The 8358-nt window shown below is 42.8% G+C and overlaps 1 non-coding gene across 1 annotated transcript; it reads left to right on the plus strand.

The window, feature by feature from the left end:
• The first annotated feature begins 7880 nt into the window (after positions 1–7880).
• On the plus strand, positions 7881–7964 carry TRNAL-CAG (transfer RNA leucine (anticodon CAG)). The gene has a single exon. It is a non-coding gene; the product is annotated as a tRNA-Leu (tRNA).
• The last annotated feature ends 394 nt before the right edge of the window (positions 7965–8358 follow it).

An 8358-nucleotide genomic window follows, 5' to 3' on the forward strand; every position in this document is an offset into this window, starting at 1 on the left:
TGGCAAGTTGGGGTCAGAAGGCCAGGGCCCCAACCGAGTCATTCAGCCCAACCTTTCTACCAATAGTCACTCGCTATCCCAGCGTACCCGGAACTCTTCTTCTGTCAGTACGATGTTATATTGTTTACAAGGAAACCATTCTTTTCAGTGTCGACTCAGCTCAAAAAATAATATTTGCATTTCTATAATACACCTGAAAATTTAGCAGGAGGTTTGCTATAAATTTTGTTTATCGTGCTTTGGCACAGGGATTAAACTTCAAGTTTTAGTACAACGTGAACAAGAGAAAAATTCCAATAATATGATATCCAGTTGTCGGCAGAATATCTGACGAAACTTGTAGATATAAGCAAAGTCATTTGTTACAGCCTGTCCATCCTCAGTTTTGGACTTGCTCCATAACCACCTCATGCACAAATGAGACTTCTTGTTGGTTGTTACCTAGACTTCATATCGTGCGAGTCCTTCGCTATAGATAAAACAAGTTGCCCTTGAAATGGTCTTGCCTAGAGATATTCTCTACCACGTGCCTGTCATTATAATAGCCAAGATTACTTCCTGTCTGCCGCTGTGCCGTATGTGTCTAAAATAATTCAATAATTAATTATGAGCAGGGCACGGATTTTTATGAAATGTTATATTTCTGTTCTAGCCCCTTTTTACAAACGTAAATAAAATTAAACATATTTTTAGCTTTTGTAAAAATAACGACAAGGTTTTATTAATATTGTACAATGTCATATAATTATGTCAGATAATACCTGGATAAGGTGATACAAATGTGCTCGGTTCGATTCCCGGTCAGAAAGTTTAGACATGTAATAAAAGTGATTTCCACTTACGATCGTGCATATGGCCCTGGGGTTCACTCAGCTTACTCCAAAAAACGAGTACCTTGTTAATTTCAATGAGCAAAGGCGGGCGGGCGTAGAGCTAACCACTCAACCATACGAAGTGCCGAGGTTGCGAATGATGGAAGCCTTTACCTTCCACCCGTCTTCATGGTCTGCACGAATATGGCTTCACTTTTCTTAGCTCTGTTTATCATTCAGTGACATTTGATCAGAAATGATGTACAGTACTCTGTGTATGCCTATTCTTCAGTCAAAAGGGTTGTTCGATCCCCAACAAATCAAATACGACCTAATACCAAGGGCATCACCGAAGAGGCGTACTAGAGAAATGAGGTAATTTCCCGTTGCTTTTCTCACGGAGCCGCAAGTCATTAGTACTAAGCTGAGGATAATTCCTATCAATCAACCAGTCACCACTGATCTGCATTTAAGGCCATGCCCCAGGTGGCTGATTCCCTATCAGTTGTTTACCTAGTCTCTTCTTAAATGATTTCAAAGTATCTGGAAATGTATTGAACATCCCCCTTGGTAAATGATCCCAATCTCTAACTCCACTTCTTATAAACGAATTGTAATAATGTCATTGGCTATACGTCGCACTAAGAGCATTTACGGTTTTCGGAGACGCCGTGGTGCCGGAATTTACTCCAGCAAGTGTTCTTTTACGTAACAGTAAATCTATCAACACGAGGTTGTCGTATTTGAGCACCTTCAGGTACCACCGGACTGAACCAGGATCGAACCTACGAAATTGGGTTCAAAAAGCCAGCGCCTCAACCGTCTGTGCAAGTCATCGCGGCTATAAATGAATATTTGCCACAATTTGTCCTCTTGAATTCCTTTTTTTTTTTTTTTTTTTTGCTAGTTGCTTTACGTCGCACCAACACAGATAGGTCTTATGGCGAGGATTGGATAGGAAAGGCCTAGGAGTGGAAGTGGAAAGGAAGCGGCCGTGGCCTTAATTAAGGTACAGCCCCAGCATTTACCTGGTGTGAAAATGGGAAACCACGGAAAACCATCTTCAGGGCTGCCAACAGTGGGGTTCGAACCCACTATCTCCCGAATACTGGATACTGGCCGCACTTCAGCGACTGCAGCTATCGAGCTCGGTCTCTTGAATTCCAAGATTATGTTCATATTGTATTCTTTCGTACTTTAAACGCATATATAACTTGTGTAAACATAATAACAAGGTTTTTATTAGTCATATTGTACCATGTCATATCATTATGTCAAAGGATACCTGGCCAAGGTGATATAAACTCATTGTTCTACAAATGTTATCTCGCGTCATCTCTCCATTGACAGCTCGAAACATTCTGCTTAGTCGAGCAGCTCCTCTCCTTTATCCAAGTGTTCCCAGATCAAACTTTGCAAAATTTTCGGAACACTATCCTTTTGGCGGAAATCACCCAAAACAAATCGAGCCTCTTTTCTTTGGATATTTTAAAGTTCTTGAATCGGGTAAACCTGGTGAGGGTCCCAATCACTGGAACCATACTCCATTTAGGGTGTTACCAGATACTTAGATGCTCTTTCCTTTACATCCTTACGACAACCCCTAAATACCCTCATAACCATGCGCAGAGATCTGTATCTTTTATTTACAAAATCGTATATGTGATTACTTCAATGAAGACCTTTCCTAATATTAACTAGTAGGCACTTACAATGTTTCCCATGAGGAAATTTCACCTAATCAACACAGGAATTAAAACTGAGATGAAATGCCTATTTGATCCTGTAACTCCTAAACATGCTTATTTTAAATACCCAGAACATCAATACATTTAGAACACTACGCTGATTTCTTCTTACCGCGAGTTTGAGAGAACGGCTGACAAGATTGACATCGTAAAGAATTCTAACGAAATATCTTGGGCTGTCGATTTTCAGAGTGCTTTTAAAATCATAAAAATGTCTTGCTGTATGTTTTGAAATTATTAAACAAAGAATGTAGCGTTCTGACTGGCCAAAGCGCTCACCAGTACATCAAGGCCACCTGAACTGTAGAAGCGTTGAGGCATACGATGCGAGAGGGGAGGTAGAAGGGGGCAAACATGCATGCGCAGTCGGACGTCTTACTGATCAGCTGTTCCAGTCTGTGTTGTGTTGCAGACAGTCGCTTAATCGAGAGGAAAGTATTCAGCGTAATATTACTGTCTCTTTGTAGCTCTCCCTATACTTGCTAGCTTAAGGTGATGTCAGGATAAGGCCGTGAACGTCTTCCACTCCAGTAGTTAGGAATGTGAGTCGATCCTCCGTGTTAGCCTATAATTTACTGTTATGGAAACCCGAAGGGTTGTACCTTTACTACGAGCAGACTGGAAATGTGCAATTTTAAATTCTGATTTGGTCGACATTGTGCTCGTAGCAAACCAGGGGCAACTTTCAATTATATGAATGAAATCCTTTACGTGCCCCAACGAAAACGCACAAACGTCGAGAAGTGTGGATCTCCTCACAGCAATGCCTTAGAGCGAGTACAGATCAGATTCTCAAAATGGATCAGTAAAAACATTTGGGTATCAAGCTGTCATCGATAGATTATGATTTGTCTTGTACAAACATGTGTATTTAGTCCCTTAGAACTAGGCGTAGGTATGTCAACGCACGTTTCACACACAAGTGTATCGGTAATTTCCTTGACTGTCCCAATTTACTCCAGTTGCTACCAATTCATGTTCCTTCCCGCAACACCCGACAGGCTGTCACCTTTCACTTACCCAGGTGCAGAACGGAATCACACAGGAACCCTTGGTTTATGCAGGCCCTAAGATCCCTGAACGAAATTAGCGGGATGGTGGACATATTTCACTCGTCAGCTAGTAAAATTCGCAGATATTTTATGGACGCTTCATAGGCAATGTGTTCCTTGTACCTTGTTCTGTGCATTTGGTAACTGAAAGTTATACTTCCTTCCTTCCATCGGTAATTTTAAATATATAAACGCTTTTCTGTTTTCATTTCTTCCTTATGTGTTTTGTAATATATAGGCTATATATTATATATTGCTTAGTTATAATTAGTAGTAGTAGTGAGTGCTGTTAATATTGTTATTATTTAAAACCAAACCAAACCCCATGGCACTACAGCCCTTGAAGGGCCTTGGCCTACCAAGCGACCGCTGCTCATCCCGAAAGTCTGCAAATTACGAGGTGTCGTGTGGTCAGTACGACGAACCCTCTCGGCTGTTATTCTTGGCTCTCTAGACCGGGGCCGCTATCTCACCGTCAGATAGCTACTCAATTCGAATCACGTAGGCTGAGTAGACCTCGAACCAGCCCTCAGGTCCAGGTAAAAATCCCTGACCTGTCCGGGAATCGAACCCGGGGCCTCCGGTTAAGAGGCAGGCACGCTACTCCTAAACCACGAGATTGTTATTATTTGAATGTATTATATCATCTGTAATTGGAGAAATAAAAACTCTGTTGATAATCAAATCAAATCAAATCAAATCAAATCAAATCAAATCAAATCAAATCAAATCAAATCAAATCAAATCAAATCAAATCAAATCAAATCAAATCAAATCAAATCAAATCAAATCAAATCAAATCGAATCGAATCGAATCGTCGATGCCCTGTGCGCACTGGAAAAGCATGGTCTATATATATACCGATGCTTAATACAAAAATGCTTCAATTTAAGGGTTTCGTGTTATATTAGTAGCGTGGACAGGAATAGCCACCATTTCTCTTCCCAACGGTCGATCAGAGCACTGTACATTCAAAATAGGAAAAAAAAACCTCGAGATGTCTTCATTCCATCATATAAAACACTTCAATTTTCTTTTAAGTGGCACCAATTTTCAATTCGCTAGGTACTGTATGCTCACTGGAACGTGCAGATTTCAATTTTCCTCAGCCAGTTTTCAGCCATGGCATGTGTTGCAATGTCAAGAGTGCGAACTTTTGACGTCCTTAAAGTTGCAATATTACCCAAAAGTAATTGTGCAAAGAATATTTCACATTTATGGAAATCCTAAGTCTTTCTCGTGGATGTTTTTCTACAATGAAGCCGAGAAGTGGCTCATTTTGTGACTCCACCATGCAAGACAACGTTTGCAAATTGTGCGTAGGATTGGTTTCCGTTGGTTCTCAGTGTTAAACTCTAGTATTTGACGTCTCTTCACGTCACATTTATCATCTTACGATAGCACCGTATCTCAAAGTATTCTTGTTACCTCTTCTCAATTTTATTTAGTGACCACGTTTCACAGGCGTACAATGCAACTGTCCATACAAATGCATGTAGCATCCTCACTCCGACACTAAGTTGGTGGGTATGCACTATAATCTCCTCTTCTGCATAAAAGCTGTTTTCACGTGAACAATACTTCTGATAACAGAGTTTTTAAATCGTTCGCAACTTGAAAAGTAGGCAACATTTTTAAACAATACGTTTTATTCTACATCGGCTAGTCCAAGTAATTTAAGCCAAAGTAATAAAACCTCAAATAAAGCTAGAGGAGCATCAGTGCTGCGTGGTCATCGTGTTGCTTTCGCTGCTTGTCATGGACCTTAATTAGGGGAGGCCCCAAGCTTCTTGAGACACTCATTACGGCTTGCCTTCCGAATACACGACACCCAGCTGTGCGCTTGAGCTACTGCACAGCAAACAGTAATTAGGGAGCGAATTATCTCTGTTCAAGAGTAAGATTAATAAGAGAGTAGCATTCTTCTCTTTCAAATAATTAACTCGAACAAGGGCTGCCCACTGCAGACGAACACTAAATATCTGTCCTTTGCTAGGGATGAAAAATACGCACCTATGAAGAGAAAATACCCTCGCGTGCCAGTTCTCTGGTATCTCCATTTCAGGGAGGGAAATAGTGAGTCAACTGGGATCTCGCAGCCTGAGGATATAGTTACAGACGCTCACTCTATTGTTTTCTTCATCTGGTTTCCCCATGCACCTTCTGGAACTATAAACGGAAATGTTCCTCCTCCAGCCGATCCATGAGTACTCCATCATCAGGATATAAAAAGGAAGCTAGCCGCGAAAAGTCAGTCAGTGTTGAAGTTCGGTAGTCGGACTGGGGCGACAGTAATATAGGCTCACGTCAGTGTCTCCCAGGTGTCAGAGTATCGTCTTGTACTGCCATAGAGTACTGTATGTGTACTAACTGGAGTACTGTAGGAATACCGGTTAGAGCTTGACGGCGGTAGGACTGACTTCCACCGCAGTCAGAGTATGGTCGTGTACTGGCTTGGGGTTCTGTGTGCGAACTGCCTTGAACTGTAGACCGTCGTGGAATCTATGAAGGAACAGCTATCGTGAGTAGAATTGGAGTAGTATTAAATGTCGTTGTTGTGAAGGATATTGTAGTGCTGGCTAGCACTGTTTTGTGTTGTTGGTGTTGTATGAATGCTGTTTAGTTGAACGTGAGAGTACTGTACTTCCTCTAGAGTCGAATCTGGGAACACCCATTGTGTGTTGTAGACATCAGCAGTCCAGTGTTCAAACCTGTCTGCGTGCAGTTCTCGTGTATGAAGAAAGTGAGCGTGCGAGCGAAAGAAGAAAGTAGAGCCGTCAATAAATATTACTACCAAAAACGTTTTCATTCCTCCCCTGAAGGAGGAGGCGGCCCTCTTTGATGGTGACGCTGTCTCTCAGGCCGGGAGATTTGTTGCGGTGAAGGAGATGCTAAGAGAAGGTGAAGGGGTTGGCGGTGTTGGTCTATACTAGGACCTGTCCCGGCATTCGCCTTAGTGCAGAAGAATGGAAAACCACGGAAAACCATTCTCAGGACAGCTGACGCTTGGGGCCAGCCGTAAGGTCCAACCCTGTCACGTCTCCCGAATGCAGAGGCGTAGAGCCACGTTAGAGCCGTGGCCGCCCTTCCTCTGGTCGGTTGGCCAGTCAGAGTGCAGAGCTGTCGGACCACGGACCAGCCGCGGCCACCTATGGACAGAGACCCACTCTGCATCTACCGACGCAATAAATATTATCGCCCGTTCCCGTAAAGACTGCACAGCTGCAGTCCTGCTGTGAGAGACTTGTATATAGACAGCAATTATTGGACTTTGGTCATTCATAGTTGGATACAATTGCGTGTGTGTACTTATTGGGGCATTCTAGAAATGAATTAGAACGATACAAAGGACAGTGCTTTTTTTAATTTTATAAGGGTACCCTTCAGGGTTGGTTTTACCGCGGAGTCACCTCTACCGCCTCAAGTGCAGTGTTCTGGAATGCGAGTCTAGTCCTACCTCCCAGTTGTATCCTCCTAACCGAAAGTCTCACGCCCTAGGACAGTTCAACCCTGGACGGTAAACGGTTTAGGAGAGAAAGAAAGAAAGAAAGAAAGAAAGAAAGAAAGAAAGAAAGAAAGAAAGAAAGAAAGATTAGGCCAATATATGAAGTGTAAGGAACATACAATACCATGCGCACTTTGTTCATTAGGTCCGCCTCTGTGGTGTAGTGGTTAGCGTGATTAGCTGCCACCCCCGGAGGTCCGGGTTCGATTCCCGGCTCTGCCACGAAATTTGAAAAGTGGTACGAGGGCTGGAACGGGGTCCACTCAGCCTCGGGAGGTCCAATGAGTAGAGGTGGGTTCGATTCCCACCTCAGCCATCCTGGAAGTGATTTTCCGTGGTTTCCCACTTCTCCTCCAGGCACATGCCGGGATGGTACCTAACTTAAGGCCACGGCCGCTTCCTTCCCTCTTCCTTGCCTGTTCCATCCAATCTTCCCATCCCTCCACTAGGCCCCTGTTCAGCTTAGCAGGTGAGGCCGCCTGGGCGAGTTACTGGTCGTTCTCCCCAGTTGTATCCCCCGACCCAAAGTCTGAATCTCCAGGACACTGCCCTTGAGGCGGTAGAGGTGTGATCCCTCGCTGAGTCCGAGGGAAAAACCGACCCTGGAGGGTAAACAGATTACGAACGAACGAACGAACGAACTTTGTTCATTAGAATGAATATGCCTTACATAATCTCAGTGACGTCAAGACATAAGATAACACCACTCAAAGTTTAGTTTCAGTGGTGCAATATCGAGTCATATTAGTCGCAGAGCTACATGTCAGGATGGCCGAGCGGTCTAAGGCGCTGCGTTCAGGTCGCAGTCCACTTCTGTGGGCGTGGGTTCGAATCCCACTTCTGACAATACTTTTTTATATTTAATAAGCACAAAATTGGATTTGCTAAGAAACTTTGAGGTCGACTTAGGCGCGTATTCACTAACATCAGTTTATTTTGCTCTTAACTTAGATATAAAAAAAACTGTTGCCATTATGTCGGATTTACCAGAGAGTTTCTTTTTTTAATTCGGTTTCCCAAGACTAAGTTTCGTTCCGTTCTGAATCTGACCAAAATTTTTATACTGATGCACGGAAACCATTGATTGCGTGCTTCCGCCATTAACGAAAACGAAGAAGTTTGCAAATATGTTCGGTACTTTCGAATAGTTAGTCATACATCAATCAATCAATCAATCAATCAATCAATCAATCAATCAATCAATCAATCAATCAATCAATCAATCAATCAATCAATCAAT

This window comes from Anabrus simplex, chromosome 4 (assembly GCF_040414725.1).
Source record: "Anabrus simplex isolate iqAnaSimp1 chromosome 4, ASM4041472v1, whole genome shotgun sequence".
Classification (NCBI taxonomy): Eukaryota; Metazoa; Arthropoda; class Insecta; order Orthoptera; family Tettigoniidae; genus Anabrus; species Anabrus simplex.